Raw genomic sequence first — 23,775 nt, forward strand, 5'->3', positions numbered from 1 at the left:
GGACTAGTGATACTGAAGATTTCAGCTCTCAAAATTGAAGATGTCAATAGGGCCAGAGCCCATTTGGTCAGATGAAGCATCACATTGCCAGGGTTGCAGGTGTTGTAAAGCCACCAGAGTGCTGCAGGCTCCTGGAGGAGACTCTGAGCCAAATCAACTTCGCTGCTTTATTGATGTGATTTGGAATGGAGTTAACCATCCTGTTAGTGTTCACACCAGGGAGCAGCACAGAGTAACCACTCAGGAAGTTTGCATTGCCAAGGCTTCTCAGTGTCACCAGGTCTGGGGACTATTGATTTCACAGCCATTGGTTCCCCCTCCCAGCCCCTACCTAACCCAAACACCCATATACCTACACAGAATAGGATCAGAACAAGGACCAGAACCCCCACGCCAAAGAGGGGCACTGGGCTTTGCCAAGTGTTAGATTTGGATGGTCTCACTACGTCCCCAGAATTACGCTGTGATGCAGACATACACAGGCAATCTGCCTTCTCTCTGTTCCTTGAGCCAGTCAGAATCCCTGGCAGGTGGCTAATTGGTAAGTATTGCATACCAGGTGCCACACTTTGACCTTTGGCAGGGCCTGGGTGAGGACACATGGAAAGCAGCTTTTTTCATCCCCTGACTGTGGTGATGCTAGGAAGTATTAATACATGAGTTCCTATCTATAACCCCTTGATAGATTACAAAGATGAGATATTGGATATCCCTCCCCTTCCTTATGTCTTGATTTTTTTTTTGACTCGTTTCTCCCCATTCTGCTCTCAAGCATCCAACAAATGTCTCAAAATTCTGAATCAGACAAGTCCCTGTGGTATGGTGAACAATTCAGGTTTTCACTTTACCCCAAGCATCATCTGATTTTTCAGAAAATCAAAGGATGTCAGAGCTCAAAGATATCTCAGAGATCATCTAATCCAGGTCCAAAAACTTCAAAAGTGTCAGTGGATAGAGCTGGGGATTTTTGAGTGGGAAGGGATCTCTGAACCCAGACAGGAGAAAAAAAATTACATGTTTCTTTCAATATAATTGGTTTCCTTTGTAATCCTATATATTTTACTTTATTTTAAGAAGGGTTTCATCAGACTGCCAAAGGACAGAGGGACATACAAAAAACTTACAAACTCCTAGTCTAATCTGATCTCATTTTATCCACAAGAAAGCCAAAGAGCAAGTATGGGAAATTACTTATTCTTGGCTGAAAGGCCAGTTAATGGCCAAGTCAGAACCCAGATTCAGCTCTCCTCACACACACAACCCAATGACCTTCCCAAGGTATTGCATTGCATCCTTGTTGCCAATTTCCTTTAAAATGCATCTACAATATGAAATATTATTTTCTATCTCTTGGAAAGGAATAGGTTCTACCCTTCTTGGGTTGCAAAAAGGCATAGGAGGGTATTATCTCTTGATTCTTCAGAGGTAGAAGTACAGTTCCAGAGTTTAGTGGGAAGAATACTATTTATGCCAGAGCAACTTGATATGGTGACCAATCTGGTCTTATTAGTAAGCATAGATAGATGTCCATGGGATATAATTTGAAAGGCTTAGGAGAAAGTAACACTGGCCCTAAAATATCTCCTCCTCTGCCTCCCACAGGAGATGAGAACACCTGAAATTTTCAACTTTGGAATCATTTCTTCCAAAGACTTCTCATGAATTTGAACTGGGTTAGAAGGGTGTGGTTCAAGTCATGATAGAGGGAATAAACAGGATGCCTTTCTGGGTCAAGCCAGAGTTCACTGGTAGCCAAGTCCAAAAGGTCAGGCAGAAGGCCAGAAAGGAGTCTAGAGCAATGGCCCAAAGCCAGGGAATTCTGAATGGAGTCAGGGGAAAAAAAAGGAAGAAGAGAATAGGAAATGTCACCATGACCATGGTTTGCATTGTACTATATCCTGGATTGAGTTACTTTAGCCATCTAACATCTCCTAAGTGTCTATTTTATGTAGGGCTGTGTGTTAAATACTGAGGCTACCAAAAATAATAATAGCAATAATAGGAAAACAAAGAGTACAGGTGGTTCAGTGGACCCAGTGCTAAACTTGGAGTCATGAAAACTGGATTCTACCATCTCACTAGTAGTGACCATAGGCAAATTACTCAACTTCTCTGAGCCACAGCTTTCTCATTCCATTCAAAATGGAGTAGGCAACTAGTTTGTAACCTTTTTATAAAAACATATTATTGTTCCCTTCTAAATTCTCCCATTAAAAAGAAAAAATAAAACCCTCATAATAAATATGCATAATCCAAGAAAAGTAATTTCCACCTTGATCATTTCTTAAGATGAACACCTTCTTCATTAGCTCTCTAGCGTGTTTCATCTTCAATCCTCTGGACTCACAGTTATCATTGCATTTATTGGGATTCTAAAATCTTTCAACAGTATTTATTCTAAAACCTTGTTGGCATGACATAAATGGTTCTGCTCACTTTTCTTCACATCAGTTCATAGATGTCTTCCTAGTTTCCTTTGAAATTGTTCATTTCATCATTTCTTATGGCTCAATAATATCCTCTAAGAGATGCTCATGAAAAATAATTGGTCAAAGGTGGTAAATAAATGGGAAAGGTAAAAATGAGCACTCATTTTCTAAATTGAGACCATATAAAAAGGGCTATAATAAACAGTTTTGTACATTAAGGTCTTTTTTTCTTTTCTGATAATTTCTTTGGGTTATAGATCTAGTAGTGATATAGCTGAGTCAAAAGGTATTCCCAGTTTAATCATTTTGGGGACACAGTTCTGTATTTGCTTTGCAAACTTTAAAGCATTGTGAAAATATCAATCATCGTGAGCGGCTAGGTGGCATAGCAGATAAAGCACTGGCCCTGGAGTCAGGAGTACCTGGGTTCAAATCCGGACTCAGACACTTAATAATTACCTGGCTGTGTGGCCTTAGGCAAGCCACTTAACCCCATTTGCCTTGCAAAAAAAAAAAAGGAAAATATCAATCATCGTTATTTTATGAGAAGACAATACACAGAGTAACAAATAGAAGGTTATTAAAAAGGAGAGAAAACTCACAACTGGGTATATCAGGAAAGAATTCCTAGAGGAAGTACCTCCTGAGCAGGGCCTGGAAAGAAACCAAGTTAGAGAAGAGAAATGAAGTCCAGACACGAGGGGTATAGTCTCTGTGCAAAAGCATAAAGAGGAGATTGGAATGCCAAACAACTTGGCTGGAATGTATAGTATGTGAAGGAGAGTCATATGAAAATGAATCCAAAAGGTGGGTTGATGTCAGATTATGGGGGCTTTCACATGCCAAGCTGATGATTTGGCGTTTTATCATATATGCATTAGAGAGTCAGTTTGATCAGAAAGATGACAAAATGTTCAAATTAATTGAAATAGATCCTTTGTGGGCAATTTCAAACAACTTTTCTTCTTTAAATACACCAACACTTTCATGTTCTCCATTTGGGATAACTAATTACAATGCTGGATCCAAAGATAAAACATTACTAAGACCCCTTCCCTCTTCTCAGTTCCTAAAAATACAAGTTATTCCAGTATCCTAGCCTATCCCTCTGATTCTGGTGAATGTGTTCAAAGGTATCCTGTGCCTTAGGAGAAAATTATAACTCCTTCACAGCAGCTATCAAAATCATCAAGTCTTGCTTTATTCTAATGTAATCATTACCTATTATTTGCAGTTTATCTGAGTCATTCTTTGTATCTTCTCTAAGTCTCCCAATCCAGTAATCTAGAATGTTCTCACTTGAAGAGCTACTTTCCTTGGTTCCTTGATTAAGCATAAATTTTCCTTTAAAAAATATCCTACTACATCAACCTTTTAAGTATGTGAAATAAGGAAATTGGTTCCAGGGCAATGGAAATATGTATGAATTAAAATCATTCATTATTCACACTAATTGGGACCTAGCTCTAATAGCATTTCACTTTTGTCTTTTTTTCCAAAAGACAACTCAGATATACCAAATCAACTAAATTCCACACAGCAGATTTCACTGAGTGTCTACTAAGTGACACCAGGTTCATAGACTGAAAGCTATAAGGAACTTTGGAAATCACTTGGTCTAATTCCTTCATTTAACAAATGAAGAAACTGAGATATGAAGTAATTTGCCCATGTCTATTCAAAGAAGTAAGTGGCAATGCCCTGGACACTGGAAACATAAGGACAAGAAGATCTCTTGGTCCCTACTGGCATGTGAGGTTATTTGTTCTACTGCTTAATAAGACTAAAAGGAGAAAATGTCAAAGTATTGTGCCCATGTGTATTCAAGGAATACTCTACAGGGTGGAAAAATGCTTCTTTTAAAAATGGAGGAAATTTCATAAAAGTAAAAATGTATCTCAAATGAAAAAAAGAAAGAAAGAAAACTTCTACAGAATTGAGCAAAGTTTGGCAAGCCAGGAAGTGAATAAAAATTGACATTTTACAGCATGTTTGCCCTAAGCCTCCTCATTCTCCTATATCAGCAGACAAGCCTCTAATTCAATTCAACTACATGTGAAGAACATATGACTTGGAGAGGTCTCACCCAAAAGGAAAAATAGTTTCTAGAAAAGAAAAAGCTGTAAGTTGAGTCTATAAACAAAAACAAAAAATCTTCTCCTTTATGTTAATGCATTTGAAAATTAATTCATTTGGTATAGAAGGAAACAACAATCACCAAAAAAATTATAGCTAAATTATATTGGCTTCATACAGGCCAACTAACCAATTCATTGAACCGAAATAAATTTTTCACTTTTTGACTGGTTCTTTTGCTGACTATTTTAGCACAGCTTAAATCAACTACCATTCACTGAGTAACACTAGTGCAGGTGATATTCCAAATATATATATATATATATATATATATATATATATATATATATGACATATCCATTCTGATGGTGGCATCTGCTTCTGCTTAGAGGTAACAAGTAACTATTGTTATACATACAGTACAAGAAAATAGTAGTCCGATATGAAAAGAAATAAAAATCCTCCTTAGTTGTCTGATCCACTATAGCAGTGATAATTTATGTTTCTTTAATATCATTTTCTATGCCTCAATTGGAGTCCTTCTCAGATGCCTCATCAGTACTGGCCATGATCCTGAGTTCCTAAAAGTCAGACCAATGGAAATCAAACTGAAGTATGCTGGAGCCAGCTTTAACTGGCTTCTAGGAGACCAATGCTAATTTTTTCAGTGTGAGCATGACACCTCAGAAATTGGCATCACCACAATTCAGGGCTTGATTTGTTGTTTTTTTGAAAATTCTCTAGACTTTAATAAAGCAGATTAAATGTAAAAGCATATGTTCGTACTTTTTTTGAGGGCCTGATTATTAAACATTTACCAACCATCTCCTATAAAGGTTTATGAAGCTCTTTACATCCATTATCCCATTGGTACCTCAAATCCTTGAGCTTAAGTTCTGGCTGTGACTACTAATATTTGTTACAGATCCAGTGAGAAGCCAGCCTAGAGAGAAGCTAAGGAGAGAAGCATTTTCCTAGGAAGGTGATCTCAAGGTAATAATCGTTTCTTGGTCATAGTCATAAATTTGGTAGGGGACTTTAATCTGCACTAGTTGAGGAAGCTCTCAGTCTAGCAAAATTACAGATTTCCTAGAGATGAAAGATGGTAAAGGAACTCAAACACTTAACAGACCCCATCTATAATATTTAATTCCTGAAAAATACTTTTGACAAAATTTTTTTGATAATAATAAAAACATTAAGTCAGAGTCAAGAAATATTCCTTCTAAATATAATTCTTCTATTCCTCTACTCCAAAACCTTGAGTATTTTACATCACAGATTCTTAATCTGGGGTTCACATACTACCCCCACTCAGGAGTCCCTATGAAAATTTCAAGTCGGGAAACTTAGAAGGAAAAAAAGTGAAATCTTTATCTCAATATAATTGATTTGCTTTGTATTCCTTTGCATCTTATTTTATGCCCTTAAAGACAATATTATGAGAAGGGATCTATGGGTTTCATCAAACTGCCAAAGGAGTTTGCACACTCACACACAAGGTTAAGCCCCCCCCCCCCCCCCCCCCCCCCCCCCCCCCCCCCCCCCCCCCTGCATTTTAGCATTACTTTAAATAATGGCAAGACTAAGGAACCCCTGAATCAGATGATGATAGTTTGTCTAAATCATTCTAAATCCCCACTCCAACACATCTGAGAAGTAATCATCCAGGCTTTGTGTGAAGACCTTAACCCAAAGAAAATCCATTTTCATTCCAAGTTTGCCATTCAAGGTTGGCACAGTTCTAATCTTTAGGAGGTATTTCCTCATATCAATCGTAAATTGCCTCTTTGTAAATTATAACCAGTGTTCTTAGTTCTTCCTCCTAGGACCAAGCAAACCAAATTTATTCCTTTTTCCATTCAATAACCTTCCAAATACTTGAAGATGATTATCATAGATCACTGGAAACATCTCTTCGATAGGTTATGCATTCCAACCTGTGTCCCACAATCTTCACAAGGATGGCCTTTGGTATCCTGGAATATATAATATCCTCTGGACACAATCTAGCTTATTGACATACCCAGAGATAACACAACAGTCCAGATGGAGCCTATCTTTTTTCTTAGATATAGTTCTCTTGGTGTATATTTCTTTTAAACTTAACTATGAATATATTTATAAAATTATTTTTATATTTAAATACACTTCTCTTCATGCAGCCTAAAATTCCATTCGTTTTTTGACTGCCAAACCAAGTTTGTTGATTCATATTGTTAACAAGAATTCAGCTTGCATTCATCTACAATTCTCAGATCTTTATCAGACAAGCTATCTACACTTTCCCCATTTTATACTCACTTATCTTAATTAAATTCATCTTATTCAATTCAGCCCAAATAGACTGTCAAGAGCTTTTTTAATTCCAACCCTTATCCATTCTATGAACTTTGCCTCTCAGTTTAGAAATTTGAAAAGCATGTTCTATGCCTTCTTCACTAGTCTCTAATAAAAATGTCTAATGGCATATAAGACCAAGTCCTAGTATATACCTCTGGATATGTCTTTCCAAGATAGCATCAAACCACAATGATTACACTCTGAATATAGCCATTTCACCAGTTCTGAATCCAGTAACTATAATAATAATTTAGTCCACATTTAACTTTTGCATTAGAATAGCAAGAGATGACTCACATAGAAATGTTTTGCATGTTTGCACACATGTAACCTATATTAAATTGCTTGTTAAGGAAGGGAGGAAGAAAATATGGAATTCAGAATTGTTTAAAAATGAAAGTTAACAAGATTGGGGGAAAAATTATAAAACTCAAAATAAATAAAACCTTTCTTAAAAAAAGAAATGTTAAAAAAATCTTTCACTGGAAAAAATGTAATACTAATTCAAAAGAAAGAAAAAGAATAGCATGAAAAACTTTTTCAAGCACTTTGCCATAATCTAGCCAAACTATTTCTACAATGTTCCCTTATTCTAGCAATCTAGGAACTATTAAAATAAGAAATATGGTTAGGGTGACATGATTCGCTCTTCATGAAACTAGGATGTCTCTTTGGGACCATTCCTTCTTATTTCAGATGTATAATAATTATAACAACAACAATAACAATAGTATTTATGTAACACCAGCCATGTGCCAAACATGCTAAGTATTTTACAAATATTATCTCATTTGATTCTCACAGCAATCCTAGGTATGATCCCCATTCTAAAATTGAAGAAACTGAAGCAAACAGATATTGGGTGACTTGCTCACAGCTAGGAAGTGTCTCAGGCAAGATTCAAACTCAGGTCTTGCTGACTCTAGATCCAGTGCTCTACCTAATTTATCACCTAGTTACATTGCCAATAATGTTCACTAATCATCCCTTTAATGATACATTCTCACAAGGTCACTGATCATGTTCTGGTCTTTTTAAAGACTCAGGATAATATTTTCCTTTCCCCAATCCTGTGGCACTTCTCCTATATATTAAAATTTTTCAAAGATTTTGATCATGCCTCAGCCATAACATCTTCTAGTTCTGTTAATACCCTTAGTTATAGTATATCAAGAACTGGTGGCTCTCTTACTCCCCATCTTTCTCTTCTGAGTGTCAGGTCCCTTTTAGATATTTTTTGTTCTGTCCTTTCTAGTCCAAAGATCACTCTCATTCAAATTAATTCATTTTAATCCAAGGAACATTTATTAATACCTAGAGTAAGCCATATACTTACTAGGTCCTAGAAACATAAATGCAAAACCAAAATTATTCAAGTGCTCAAGAAGCTTAAGTTTTAGCTTGTGTAAAGACAAAAACAAAATAAATGCTAAATAAATGTCTTATCTTATCATTCATTATCATTATCTCATCCATCCTAAGCATCAGTGACTTCATAACAGAAGGAAAAAAAAACATGAAGAGGAAGGTCAATATAAAAGATCCCAATCATTTGTCAAATAGGAAAATGTTACATATAAAAAACTATTTTGAGATTAAACATTCAAAGACTTAAAAGATGACTCAAACAGATTTACATTCCTGCAACTCAAAAACGAGTATAATGACTTTGTTTGAAAATACGAGCAAATTTAGGACCCGGGGGTAGAGCCAAGAAGGCAGCAGGAGAAGAGCCTGTCCTAGGTACTCTTTCCAAAATACTTCAAAAATATTAAAATTATGACTCAAACTAAATTTTTGAGGGACAGAAACCACAGAAAGATCCAGTGAGGCAATTCTCCAGCCCAAGGTAACCTGGAAAATATTGGAAAAACTCTGTTCCATGGGGTTAGAGGTACAGCCCCACCAGAGTGAAGAAACTTCAGCCTCCTGAGAACAGCCCCAGGGCACCTGGAAGCTAGGGCTCCCAACAGCAGAAGCTGTTTCCTGACCTGCACCCCAGGGAACACCGGGCACAACTTGGATAGTCAGTGGGGAGACCTCTGCCAGAGCAAGAGGAAGCTCAGGCTCTCAGGAAAGTTGCAGCACTCAGCACTGAGGAGAGGGCCAGGCAGCCCAGATCCAGGAAAAGTAAGCAGGAACCAACAAACAAGCAGGAACCTCCAGGCAGCTGCACCCTCAGTGCTCAGTCCACCAAAGGTAGGGGAGTGAAGGGAGACTTCTGAGGTCTGTCCTCTGTCCCTGGAACAGGACTCTGGGGCTCTGACCACATTCAGATCTTGATCTCATTCTAGCCCCCCGCCACATAGAACAGGGAACTCCCATCAGCAGAGGGGATGGCAGAGGGGTGTGCTTGTGGTCATTCACAGACCAAGAGAGAAGTCAGATCCTCACACCCTGAGGTCCTTGTGGGGGGGGGGTCCTAATAATACTCTAAAGCTTAAGAAGTACCCCAAAACTAGGCACAGGCTTGGGGGGGAATGAGTAAACAGAGAATAAAAAAGGAACTGGACCATTGACAAATACTTTGTCTATGATCCCAAGGAGGATCAAAGTACTCATTCTGAAGATGAGGAAGTGCAAGCTAATGCATCTAAAGACTCTAAGAAAAAAAGGAAGTTGGACTCAAGCTATGACAAGAGCTCAGAAAAGATTTTGAAAATCAAGTAAGGAAGATAGAAGAAAAATTGGGAAAAGAAATGAGAGAGATGAAGGGAAAACATGAAAACAAAGTCAGCAGCTTAGTCAAGGAGATCTAAAAAATGCTGAAGAAAATAACATGTTAAAAACCAGCATAGGTCAAATGGATAAAACAGTTCAGAAAGTTATTTGGGAGAAGAATGTTTTAAAAAGCCTAATGGAAAAGGAGATAAGAAATCTCTCTGAGGAAAACATATCCTTCAGATGTAGAATGGAGCTAAAGGAAGCTGATGACTTTATGAGAAATCAAGACAGTACTTCAACACCAAAAGAATGAAAAGTTACAAGAAAATGTGAAACATCTTATTGAAAAAAAACAACTGATCTGGAAAACAGATTCTGGAAAGATAATTTAAAAATTATTGGGATACCTGAAAGTCATGATCAGGAAAAGAGCCCTGACCTCATTTTTAAAGAATTCCTACAGGAAAATTGCCCTGATATCCTAGAAGCAGAGGGCAAAATAGAAATTGAGATATTACATCAGTCTCCCCAGAAAGAGATTAAAAAAGAAACAACCCCTAGGAATATTGTAGCCAAGTTCCAGAACTCCCAAGTCAAAGAGAAAATATTACAAGATGGCAGTGCGAAGGCAGGAATTCCCAGAAACTCGATCCCCCAAAACTTCAAAAGTCATGAAATTATGACTCTAGTCAAAATTTAGAGGGGCAGAATCCACAGAAAGACTGAGTGATACAATTTCCCAATCCAAGACAACTTAGAAGTTCTGCAGAAAAGGTCTGTCTCACCAGATCAGGGGTTGGGAAAAGCCACTTGGTGGTAGCAGGGCCAAATACCTAGATCCCTGGGGGCACATGGGTCCATGGTAGAGGCATTGGTTTCTAGACCTCCTGGCCCAGGAATCACCAGGAATAGCTTGAAGGGATGGTGAGAGAACCCTGCCACACCAGAGTGAGTGTGGAGTGAGCACTGGCCTTAGAGTAGCTGGTGGTGAAAATTAGGGAAGTGGGAATTGGGGGAAGCCAGTCTGTACCTCCAGAGCACAGCCCGCAGATGGTAAGAGGGTCAGTGGAGACTGCAGAGGTCACTCTTCTCTCCCTCAGGAAGAACTCAGCTGTTTGCCCACACTCAGATCCAAGTTGCAGTTTGGGTTCCCATACCACCATAGCTGAGCAGGGACTCTCCTCACAGCCCCAGGGCAGAGGGGAGGGCCTGTGGTCATCCACATACCAAAGCACAGACAAGAGAGTAGTCAGAGCCTTTCATAAGACCTTGGAGGAATTAAGTTCTCTGTGGGATGTCTTAAAAATACCTCAAAACCTTGGTGAGGAAATGAGCAAATAAAAGAAAAAGAAGAATCTGACCATAGAAATTACTTTGGTGCCATGGAAGACTCTGAAGAAAATTGAAACTTCTGTACCCAAAACCACCAAGAGAAATAGAAAATGGGCTCAGCCTATGGATGAGCTCAAAAAGACTTTGAAAAGCACTTAAGGGAGGTAGAGGAAAAATTGGGAGGAGAAATGAGAGCAATGTAGATAAATCATGAAAACCAAATCAGCAGCTTGGTGAAAGAAATACAAAAAAATTGAAGAAAATAATTTGTTAAAAACCAGTTTAGGCCAAATGTAAAAAGCAATACAAAAGGAAAATGAGGAGAAGAATTCCTTAAAAAGCAGAATTGGTCAGCTAGAAAATGAGATAAAAAAGCTCTCTGAAGAAAATAACTCCTTCAAATGAAGAATGGAACTAAAGGAAGCTGATTATTTTGTAAGAAATCAGGAAGAAATAAATTAATCCAAAAAAACAAAAATTTGAAGAAACTGTGAAATATCTCATTGGAAAAACAACCAACCTTGAAAACAGATCCAGAAGAGATAATTTAAAAATTATTGGGCTACCTGAAAGTCATGACCAGGAAAAGAACCTAGACTTCATTTTTTCAATAATATAGCAAAATTGCCCTGAGATCATGAGAAACAGAGGGTAAAATAGAAATAGAGAGAATTCATCAATCACCTCCTGAAAAAAATCCTAAAAGAGAAACTTCCAGGAATATTAAAGACAAATTCCAAAACTCCCAAGTCAAAGAGAAAATAATAAAAGCTGCCAGAAACAAACAATTCAACTACTGTGGCTCTGTAGTCACACAGATCTGACAGCATCTACATTAAGGGCTCATAGGGCTTGGAATATGATATTCTGGAAAGCAAAAAGATCTTGATTTACAATAAGAATCAACTACCCAACCGAGCATCCTCTTTCAGGGGAAAAGATGGACTTTCAATGAAACAGGGGACTTTCAAACTTTCCTATTGAATCAACCAGAGATGAATAGAAAGTTTTATCTCTAAATGATGTTGAACCATTTGTATTCTTGCATGGGAAGAAGATATTGATAACTCATATGAACTTTCTCATTTATAAGAGCAGTTAGAAGGAGCATATATATAGACAGGACATAGGAAGGAGCTGAATATAATGGTATAATATAGTAAAAAAGATGGAATTAATGAGTGATAAAGGAAAGTACTTGGAGGAAGAGAAAGGAGAGGAAGAAGTGGCTAAGATAGTCGACATAAGAGTCAAGAAAAAGTTTTATAAATGGAGTAGAATGGGGGAAGGCCATGGGGAATGAGTGAGCCTTCATTCTCATCAGAAATGGCTCAGAGAGGAGATAACATAAATATTTAATAGGGTATAGAAATGTATCTTACCCTTGAGAAAAATGAGAGGAAAGAGATGGGATAAGGAGGAATGGGGAGGGAAGGGGGAGGGAAGGGGGGAATAGGTGATAAAAGAGAGGGAAGATTGTGGGAGAGGGTACTCAGATAAAACATACTTTTGAACAGGAACAGGGTGAAAGAGTGAGAATAGAATAAAAGAGTGTGGGAAGGAACAGAGTGGAGAGAAATACAGCTGGTAATAGCAACTGTGGGGAAAATAGTGCAGTAAATTCTTTGGTGGACTCATGATAAAGAAGGCAATTCATCCCAGAGACAGAGTCATTGGAATCTTAACAGAGACTGAAGTACATTATTTTTCTCTCTCACTATTCTTGAGGTTTCTCATCTTTATGGGGGGGTATGTTTACTCTCACAACAAAATTATTTAATAATACAAAATAAATAAACCCCCCAAAAAAGAAAATATAAGCAAATTTAGACAACACACTAATCTCTTCAACCAGTGGTTTATCAGGGCTAATTTTTGTTGTTGGATTCACAATAGCATCCCCACTGGAAATAGAGACACATGCGTAATTTGACTTGTGAAAAGGAAAAAGATATAGATATAGCATAACTAGGATGAAATGAATAGGGCAGTATTGGGAATGAAATGCAGATCTTCAGTTAACACCAGTGACTTTGAGTGATGGTCATTACTTCCTAAAGTCAGGAGACTTTATATGAATGCATAGAGAGTGAAAAGTAAGGGAAGGAACAGAGATAAATGTTGGTACAGAAAGAGAAAATGCCTTCACGCACCCAAAGCAGTGGCTATTCTTAAGTGTCCCACTCTAATGCTCCAGTGAAAATAGCAACTTCTTTGGCTATTGTTTATTTGACACTTCTGTCTTCTAGAATCTCTCAGCCCTGATGCCACCTCCTTTCCCTGACTGACTCCCTAATAAATTACTTTGTATTAGATTTCCATCACTAATGGAATGATTAAATAAGTCATGTTATATTAATATAATAAATGTTAAAGCTATGATGAATACAGAGAAATATAGGAAAACTTGCCTGAACAGATAAAAAGTGAGGTAAAAATTATAATATATGCAATGGAAATAATATAAAGGACAAAAAATAACACAAAAAAGAACCCATGTTGTGAAATTTAGATGTACAAAAGGAAATAAACAAATAGTTCTTAAATTAAAAACTTCAAAGTACTAACAATCTATGAAAGAATGTTCCAGATCATAATAGTAAAAGAAATATAAATCAAAACAACCCTGAGATTTTACCTCACACTCAGAAAATGTGTAAAATTATGAAAACTGGGAATAGTTCGTGGTAATTGAGTTATGAACGATACTGAAGAGGCAAATTGGTACAACTATTCTGGAAAGTGATTTGGAATTATGTAGATAAAGTGACTAAATGTCTATACCCTTTGACCCACTGAAAGACAATGAAGCTGTAAATTGGTATGACTATTCTGGGTTATGAAATGACAATGGAGCTGTAAATTGATATAAAATGGGTAAAATGACAAAGAATGGGAATAATCCATGGTAGATGAGTTATGATAGACAATGGAACTGTAAATTGATATAACTATTTTGGAAAGTGATCTGGAATTATGCAGATAAAATGACTAACTGTCCCTACTCTTTGACTCACGGAAAGACAATAAAAGCTATAAATTAGTACAACTATTCTGGGTTATAAAAAGACAATGAAGCTGTAAATTGATACAACTATATGGAAAGTGATTTGGAATTAATTGGATAAAATGACTAAATATTCATACCCTTTGACCCACTGACATACTGATAAGCTTATACCTCAAGAAGATTGCTTTCAGACAAAAAGAAAGGTCTCATAAACATCAAGCTAAACAAATTATAATATGTGAATATAATGGACTATCACCGTGCAATCATGGGATTTCTTAAGTCAGATGGCTTTTCATAGTGATTCCTTGGAATTTCCTCCTTCTATTTCAGGACTTTGAATTGAATCTCTTTGATGCTTGCTAACTGCTAAAATTAAGGAATGAAAACCGGTCTTCTTCTCACTCCACTCCCCTTCCCTCAATTTTCCTCTGTATCTATGCAAGAATGGAACAGCACGTCTTCATAAACTGCCATAATATTTCAATTGCCTATTTAACTTGAACACTCAAAGAGTCAGAATTAGTGGGAAAAGGGTATTAGGTAATCTGTTCCCTTTTTTAAAAAAGAGATAGTAATGTATTGTTATTCATATATTAATAAGATAATAATACACAAAACTGTTACTCTTAGAGCTAGAACTATTGCCCAGAATCACCAAGATACAGATCACTGTTCCATAAAACTTAAGATCAGTATTCATCTTACGTGTCACCATACCAAGTACTTTTCATCTCTAAATTATATAGAATAAAAAAGTTGGTTTTTATATAACATTTTGCTTTTTAAAACATTTTACATGTTACTTTCATTTCATTCTTCTCCAGATACACTCCTCATTATCTGGGCTCTCTATCTGGTCTTCCATAGAAGGTTTCCCAATCCACCTCACACTGGAAGCACAATCTGTCCCCATAGTCCCTTCCTCTGATGGCATAGTAGGTGCTTAATAAGTGTTTATTGATTGATTAACTGTCTCATCATAGGACTTCTAGGTCAAGGAAAGCACCCAGGTCAGCCATGTCTGCATTCCTCTCCAGGATCCCCTTCTGACTCTGGAATTTCCCTGCCTTTCCCCTAAATCAGCCCTCTCCCTCTTTCCCCTGTTTGTAAGCTTCTTGAGGGCAGAGGCTCTCTCCCTCTTCTTATATTTGTTTTTCAAGCATTTAGTTCATGGTGTTGACTTGATTTGGATTTATTTGGTATTTCATTTGATCCTCACAATAACCCTAGAAAGTACGTGTTATTATTATGCCTACTTTACAGATAAGGAAACTGAGGCAAACTGCTTTGCCCAGGGTCACACTGCTAGTGAATGTCTGATGTGGGATTTGAACTCCAGATTTTGGGGCTTCAAGTCCAGCAGCCTACCTACTGCTCCATCCCTCTCTAATGAGAGGTTTATTTAAAAAATAGAATTATAAGAAGAAATTAAAACCATGTAGAAGCAGAATAAGGTACATGTCATTCCCCCTTGTCCTGCCTACAACTGAAGCAGTCCCAAAGATGCCTCAGGTTAGATTAGCTGACAGAAAATGAGTTGTATTCCAATTACATCATCATTTTATCTCTGTAAACAAAAGCCATAAAACATTAAACATAAAATAAAATTGGCAAATAATTGTCCTCAGACCATGTCAATAAGAACTTTGTCAAATAAATATGAGAATAAAGTCAGAAATTCACCAAATGAACAATAACGCAACAATAAACAACCAAATACAACAGGCATGCCCTCCCAAGGCTTTAAGCTTACCCACGATAATAACTGTCATTTTTGTTCAATCATTTGTTCAATCATTTCAACTCTTCATGACCCCATGAGAGATTTTCTTGGTCAAAATGCTGTAGCAGTTTGCCATTTCATTTTTCAGTTCATTTTACAGATGAGGAAGCTGAGGCAAACAGGATTACTTAATTAATTACTTGCCCAGGATCACATAGTTAGTAAGCGTCTGAGATTGGATCTTAATTTAGTTCTTCCTGACTTCCAGGCTGGCTATCTATCCACTATGCCCCCCAGTTACCCTAATAAATGTAACTTACATAATGCTTTATGGTTGGCAAAGCACTTCACATGACCTATGAGGTAGTAATGCAAGTAATACTATCCCCTTTTTATTAATGGGAGGTCACAGAGAAACAAGTGTTAGCCAATCTCACTTAAATGAACCAATGCCCAGTGTTATGTCCAGTTCATATTTGTCCCAGGCTCCAAATGATCGTAGGAGAATAGACTTGGAGATGGAAGGGACTTTAGGATTACTGGAGAGAGCCATCACCCTCAGAGATTGCTGTGATAAGGTCACAGAGACAGAAAGGGGCCCTGATAATTATTACTTATAATAAAGATTTTTAGTAGAGAAAAACCATGTTACATCAAAGAAGGATCTAATTGTTTTTAGTGTGCTGTATTTACTAAGGCAGGGAAACAGGTTAAGGATTTTTAGAAATACTTTGACCTTTTTTAAGCTATTGTGCTTAAGGGATCAACCCCCTCAGTTTAATTACACACAAAAAATAATATTTTTAATCAGAATATTGAACTCCATCCTTCCTGCATTGTTTCCTCAAAGTTCTACTGTTTGTGACTTTAGGACACTACTTACTTGGAATTTTTAGATAACTTCATAGGAACAATGATATTCATTCTGACTCTGCTACTGCCTTTCTCCATAACTACAATGAAGGGAAATCAAAATGACTGCCACAACATCTCATCTCTCCAACTAACAAAAGAAAAATGTTTTAAAATTACTTAATTGTTTTACTCTCCAGGGTCTTCCGTCTAAGTGCTCTCTCTTAATTCAATAAAAGAACTTATCTGCGCTAATAAATGTCTATGGCTGCTCCAGCCTCAGAGTTCGTTACCCTGATGTACACTTATCATCTATGAAGTGGGATATCAGTCTCCTTTAGACTCCCCCTGTTGGGAAACTGGACTGAACAAGAGCCAAAATCAAGGACAGTTTCTATAACTCACCCAAAGGCAAGCCAGAGATGCCCTGAGGACAAGTAACACAGTAGAATTGAATTATCCAAAATAAACAGTATTAAATGACTGCATCTTAGATTCACTTCAATTTAATCAAATAGTGAGCAAGCCCTGAGAGAATACCTACTATGTGCAGACACTGTTGGTTGCTGGGAATACAAATACAAAAACAAGTCCATCCCTATCAGCAAAGACCTTTCCTTCAACTGGTGGGAATTCCAAGTATTTATAGATGAGTAAATATAGGATATGTTAGGAATAAATACATAGTGATGTGGGAGGTGGGAACTAGGAACACTAATGATTGATGGAAATAAGGAGAGAAAATGGCATTTTAAGATAAACTTTAATAATGTTAATAATAACTGAGCTTTACATTTTACAAATCACTTTATGTATGTGTGAGTCTCACAAAAACCTTGTGAATGGATACTAACATTTTACAGTGGAGTAAACTGAGATTGAAAGATGTTATGTGACTTACTTAGGGTCACATAACTAGTAAGTACCTGTGGCAGTATTTGAACTCAAATGTCCCCAATTCCAAATCTAAAACTATCCATTATGACACAGAAAGAAGTCAAGGGTTCCAAGAGGTCAAAGTGAAGAGGGAAAGTATTGCAGGCATATGGGACAGCATATGCAAAAACAGAAAGGCAGAAGAAGAAGAAGAAGAAGAAGAAGAAGAAGAAGAAGAAGAAGAAGAAGAAGAAGAAGAAGAAGAGAATATCATTGTAAGGGACAGATAATAGGTGAGCTTGGCTGTAGCACAGAGTGGTAAGGAATGTATGGGAAAGGAATGTAAGGGAAGTAATGGTCCTGAAAAGATGTGCAGAAGGGGCAACTGGGTGGTGAAGCCTTGAAGTCAGAAAACTTGAGTTCAAATTCAGTCTCAGACACTTATTAGCTATGTGACCCTGACAACTGCCAGCAAAAAGAAGAAAAAAAAAGATGTGCTATGGGCCTGAGAGAGATAAGGACATGGATGAGATGGTTTTAGATATGATTAGAAAATTGGGACCAAAATGTGAGAAACATTGAAAATGTAGACCTGAGCAGACTAGTTATGTGTAGGAGAAAGAAAAAGTGGTAATCAAAGATGACTCCTAGCCTATCAACATGGGTGTCTGGAAAATTGTTGGATCCCCTGGATAGAAATAGGGAAGTTAAGGATTTAGAAGGAAAGATGGGTGTTTTTGGACATGTTTGAGATGTCAATGGGTCATATAAATAGATAGCTATGTCCAAAAGGCAGTTAGAGATACTAGACAGGAGCTCAGGAGAGAAATGAGAGCTGGACATATATAGACTAGATATAGATATAGATATAGATATAGATATAGATATAGATATAGATATAGATATAGATATAGATATAGATATAGATATAGATATAGATATAGATATAGATATAGATATAGATATAGATGTAGATGTAGATGTAGATATAGATATAGATTATAGATATAGATATAGATATCTCCTTGGGAGTTGCCAAAAAGAGTCATATCATCCACTAAGACTAGAGCAAAGGAGGAGAGGATGGAGGAAGATACTAAAGTTATTTAAAGCATGGGAATGAGGAGGAAAGAGAAATTAAAATGGATGTTCATGCTAAGACAAGAGACAAAGAACAGGAATAGTGAGTTTACTCTATGCCTCAAAACCCAAGATCAAAATGGTTCAGTGGTTGAAATTTAACTGAGATGTTCATTCATCTAGTCAAGGTCTTCAGCACCATGGAGAGGAGAAAACTTCTTCCTACCTGGCAATTGTCTTTTTTTTTAGGTTTTTTCAAGGCAATGGGGTTAAGTGGCTTGCCCAAGGCCACACAACTAGATAATCATTAAGTGTCTAAGGTCGGATTTGAACTCAGGTACTCCTGACTCCAGGGCCAGTGATCTATCCACTGCGCCACCTAGCTGCCCCCTCCTACCTGGCAATTGTCTTTGAAAACTTTTATTCCATCTCCACTCTTCTGACCCCCTCCAACTACCAAAACCTCTGATCAGTTGTTTATATCTATTCTGCCATTTGTAGGGGCAGCTGGGTGGCACAGTGGACAGAGCACTGGCTTTGGATTCAAGAGGACGGGAGCTGGAATACAGCCTCAGACACTTGCAACTTACTGTGTGACCTTGGGCAAGTCACTTAATCCTGATTGTCTCATATCCAGGGTCATCTCCAGTCACCACATCTGGCCATAGGATCCAGATGGCTCTGGAGGAGAAAGTGAGGCTGGCAATTTAGCCCAACACCCCCTCACTTAAATCCAATTCATGTACTTGTCATGACATCATCTTCCTAATGTTGTAGTCTTCATCTTCGAAATGAAAGACCAACATACTGTCATTTGTAGTCTTAAAAATTTTTCTGGGTAAAAAACAGTGTGATATGGTGGTTTGACCACCCTTCACATAGGAAGTCCTAGGTTCAAATTCTGTTCTGATAACATCACACGCACACACACACACACACACACACACACATACACACACACATACACCACATACACACATGCTGTACATTCCTAGCAAGTTACTTAATTTCTTAGTATATATAATATATAACATATATTTTGATAATGAACACTTAGATACATATATATAATTATGAAGCTTAGTTATTACATGTCTAAGGAGCTCCAGATGTTGCCTCATAGAAAAATCTAAAACTAAGTTGAACGGAGCCTAGAAGGGACGATGGATCAGGATTTTCATCCCAGAATCATAACTGTGATCTGAATCAATCAACAAATATCAACAACTGGCTCAGAAAAATGGAAGGTATATTAAGGAACAGGCGTAGATGCAGCCTTTGAGAAGCGGAAAGGAGACAGATCCCCTCCTCAGGAACGGAACATTTCACTCTACCACAGCATGTGGAAATGGATCTTCTGAGATGCCCAAGTCGTATTTCTTCCATGAAGCACTTCCCGACTACTCCAGTCCACAATGAACAATTCTAGATTCCATTGACATAAAGTTTATACCATTCAACTAGCACATAGTTATAGTTTTTTTGTTTCTTCTGACCCCCTTGTGAGCACTTGCCTTGTGTGAGTTCTCCATAAAATAGGTTTTTTGGCAAGCATATATCTGGCATTCTAACAATGTGTCCCGCCCATTGTAACTGCACTTCCTGTAGTAATGTTGGAATGCTTGGCAGTTTAGTTCCAGAAAGGACCCCAGTATCTGGGGTCTTCTGCAAAATGAGGTTGACATACACATTGCCAGAGCTCTCTCAGAAGCTCCGAAAGAAAGTGTGGGAGAGAAGAGGTATTAGACTGACTACCAAACTGAAGGTCGACAGAGCTGTTGTGCTGACCTTACTGCTATATATATACCTGTGAAACCTGAACAATCTACCAACACTATGTCAGGAAACTGAATTGCTTCCATTTAAACTGTTTTAGGAATATTCTGAAGATCACCTGGCAAGAAAAGATACCAGACACTGAGGTCCTTTCTGGAACTAAACTGCCAAGCATTCCAATATTACTACAGAGTGCAACTACGATGGGCTGGACATGTGGTTAGAAAGCTAAATATAACACTTGTCAAAAAAAATACTATTTTATGGAGAATTCCCACAGGGAATCACTCATAAGGGGATCAGAAGCAATACCAAATCACCCTGAAGGTCTCATTGAAGAACTTTAGTATTGATGGTACAGCATGGGAGACACTGGCACAGGACTGCCCACCATGGCATACCCTCATCAGGGAAGGTGCTGCACTCTATGAGGAAGGCAGAATTGAAGCAGCTCAAAGGAAACGTGACATCTGTAAGTTTGGAGCATCCATCTCAGGTGTTCACATGGACTATTTATGCCCAACCTGTGGTAGAGAATTCTGAGTTCATGTTGGCCTGATCAGCCACAATAGGACATATTGTAATTGGAGTCAAACATAGTGACGTCATTTTGATCTTCAATAACAAAGGACAAGATCTAAACAATCATACATTGTCTCTTACTCTAGCTGTTCACCTTGGTAAATTGGTCTTTGACACTTGGTCATTATTATGCCAAGATAATATTTTATAGCATTTATTCATACCAATAGTATGATGACAAACTGTACACAAGTTTTATGTGTCATATGAGGGGGCAGGGGAAAGGAATTGTAATACTGCATATTAGTATTTTTTTTAGGTTTTTGCAAGGCAAAAATGGGGTTAAGTGGCTTGCCCAAGGCCAAACAACTAGGTAATTATTAAGTGTCTGAGGCCGGATTTGAACTCAGGTACTCCTGACTCCAGGGCCAGTGCTCTATCCATTGTGCCACCTAGCTGCCCCAATACTGCATATTATTATGAATTCTTTGAAAGCGGGGACATTATTTTAGGTTTTCCTACACTTAATATAGTACCTAGTATGGGAGGATGGAAGGAGAATAAGCATTTATCGGTAGCTGTCAATTCAATATGTAAATATATCTGTATATGTGAGTATATATATATATATATATATATATATATATATATATATATATATATAAAACATTTACCACAGAGCCTAGTATGTAAAAGGTACATACTAGGCTCTGTGGTAAATGTTTTTTAAAACATATAATATTTCAGTTGATCTTCACTGGGAAGTAGATGCTACTATGATCTCTATTTTATAGTTGAGGAAACTGAGGCAAATGGAAGTTAAAACACTTCTATAGGGTCAAAGTTAAGTTTCTCGGGCCATATTTGAATTCCAGTCTTCCTAATTTTAGCACTTTTTTTTACTGCACTACCAGCTTTTTCTAGTAGAATGCTAGATACATAAAATATGGAGTTGGATAATTGATACAGGATCAAAAATAAAGGTATCACACACACACACACACACACACATATATATATATATATATATATATAGATATAGATATATACATACATACATATATATGTATATATATATATACATATATATATATATATATATATATATATATATATATATATATATGCTGGGACTGCAGGAACAATTGTTTTCTAGGCCCAAATAAAAATTACAAGATCCCCAGGAAATTGCAGGAATGATACACACAGATATGATTCTGGTAAGCAGAAGGGTCAGAGTCTATTCTCCATCCCCTGGTATACCTTAGGTTTAAAATAAACAGGAAGAGGTCCCATGACAAATACATGGAAAAGATGACTCATTGTAAATGTCCTCCATAGATTTCGGAGAAACATACCTAAATGTTCTCCACTCCACCCCCTGCTTCATCTCTAAAGTAGAAGAAATAAACATTCCACTCTTACTAGCTTCACTTCGTTTTTGGGAGAACCACCTGAAAAGATGTATGTCAATATGAATATACTCAAAGGATCTATGATTGCCCCCAAAAGGTAACTATGGATGTCCAGAGTCCCTCTAACCATTGGAATCATAGCATGAGAAAGTAAAGAACCTAGGGAGCTGTCTGAGGCTCTGAGAGTTGTGTCTTGCTCAGGGTCAGAGTTAAGCTTTGGATTTTGCAGTTCTTTCTGATTACAAGCCCAGCACTCTGACAACTAAGCAACATTATATATAAAGGATTATGTAAATGTAAGATATCATCATCATCTTAACAGATACACAAAGTAATTCCAGCCAATCTATCTTATAAGTATTTATTTACACAGACCCAACATTGTGATATGGATAGATCAGGTAGTTAAAGCTAGATTAGTTGATTTCTAAAAATAGCTGTCAAGCATTTTAAACAGCACATGGTGCAATATGGCTTAACAGGTGGCTTACTCAGGAGCTCTTTTGCCTTTTTATACTCAGGTTAAGCACTGGCTTCAAGCCTAATAGTAAACTCACTTCACTTAACAAGGTGGTTTGGAGGGAGAAATTGGAAGTGGGGAGGGTCTGTCAAAGCCATAAGTCTCTGTGGCTGTTCAGGTGAACCTTGGAACTGACAGCAGGAGACTGAAGTGGAGCTGACCAGAAGCTTAACTGGGATCTTTGTTAAAGGTCAAGGGGAAAAAGAATGTCAAGTCTTAGTTGGAGCATTCAGGGAAGGAGAGTGAACCAAGGGGATCAGAGGGTAAGCAGAGACAGCTGACATCTGTAGATAGATGTCAACTCAACTATGCCCAAAGGGTTATCAAATTGTGAATCCTCTTTGATCTAGCAATACCACTACTAGATTTGTATACCAAAGAGATAAAAGGGGGGATGGGGGTACCCACCTATTTGTACAAAAATATTTATAGCCGTTCTTTTTTGAGGTGGCAAAGAATTGTAAATTGAGAAGATGTCTCTCCATTGAGGTATAACTGAACAAGTTGCAGTACATGATTATAAGGGAATGTTACTGTGCTCTAAAAACTGACAAACAGGCTGATTTCACAAAAACCTGAAAAGACTTAAATGAACTGCTACAATGCAAAGTGAGCAGAACCAGAACATTGTGATGATCAAATGTGAATGACTTAGTTATTTTCAGCATTTCAATGATCTAAGACAATATCAAAGGACTAACGATAAAAAATGCTATCCACATTCAGAGAAAGAAATAACAAAGACTGAATAAATATCAAAACATTCTATTTTTCACCTTTTTCATTTTTTTTCTTTTAGTCTGTGTCTTCTTTAACAACATGACTAATATGGAAATATGTTTGCATGATTGCACATATATTACCTATATCCCATCAGAAAGGGGGGAAGTAAGGGAAAGGGAGAAAACTTGGGACTCAAAAATTTAAATGAATGTTAAAAAACTGTCTTTACATATAATTGGGTGAAACAAAATATTATTTAAAATGATTTTTTTAAAAGATGGAATTCTAACTTGGATCTGTCTCACATCTTTCAACCTTGGTTTCCTCATCTGTAAAATTAAGGCAATATTGCTTATACTGCTTACCCAAATTAGAATCAAGCTAGCATTTCCCTTTCCAGATCTCAATATCTGCCCAGCTCATCAGTCCGT

Source organism: Macrotis lagotis, chromosome 7 (genome assembly GCF_037893015.1).
Source record: "Macrotis lagotis isolate mMagLag1 chromosome 7, bilby.v1.9.chrom.fasta, whole genome shotgun sequence".
NCBI lineage: Eukaryota > Metazoa > Chordata > Mammalia > Peramelemorphia > Peramelidae > Macrotis > Macrotis lagotis.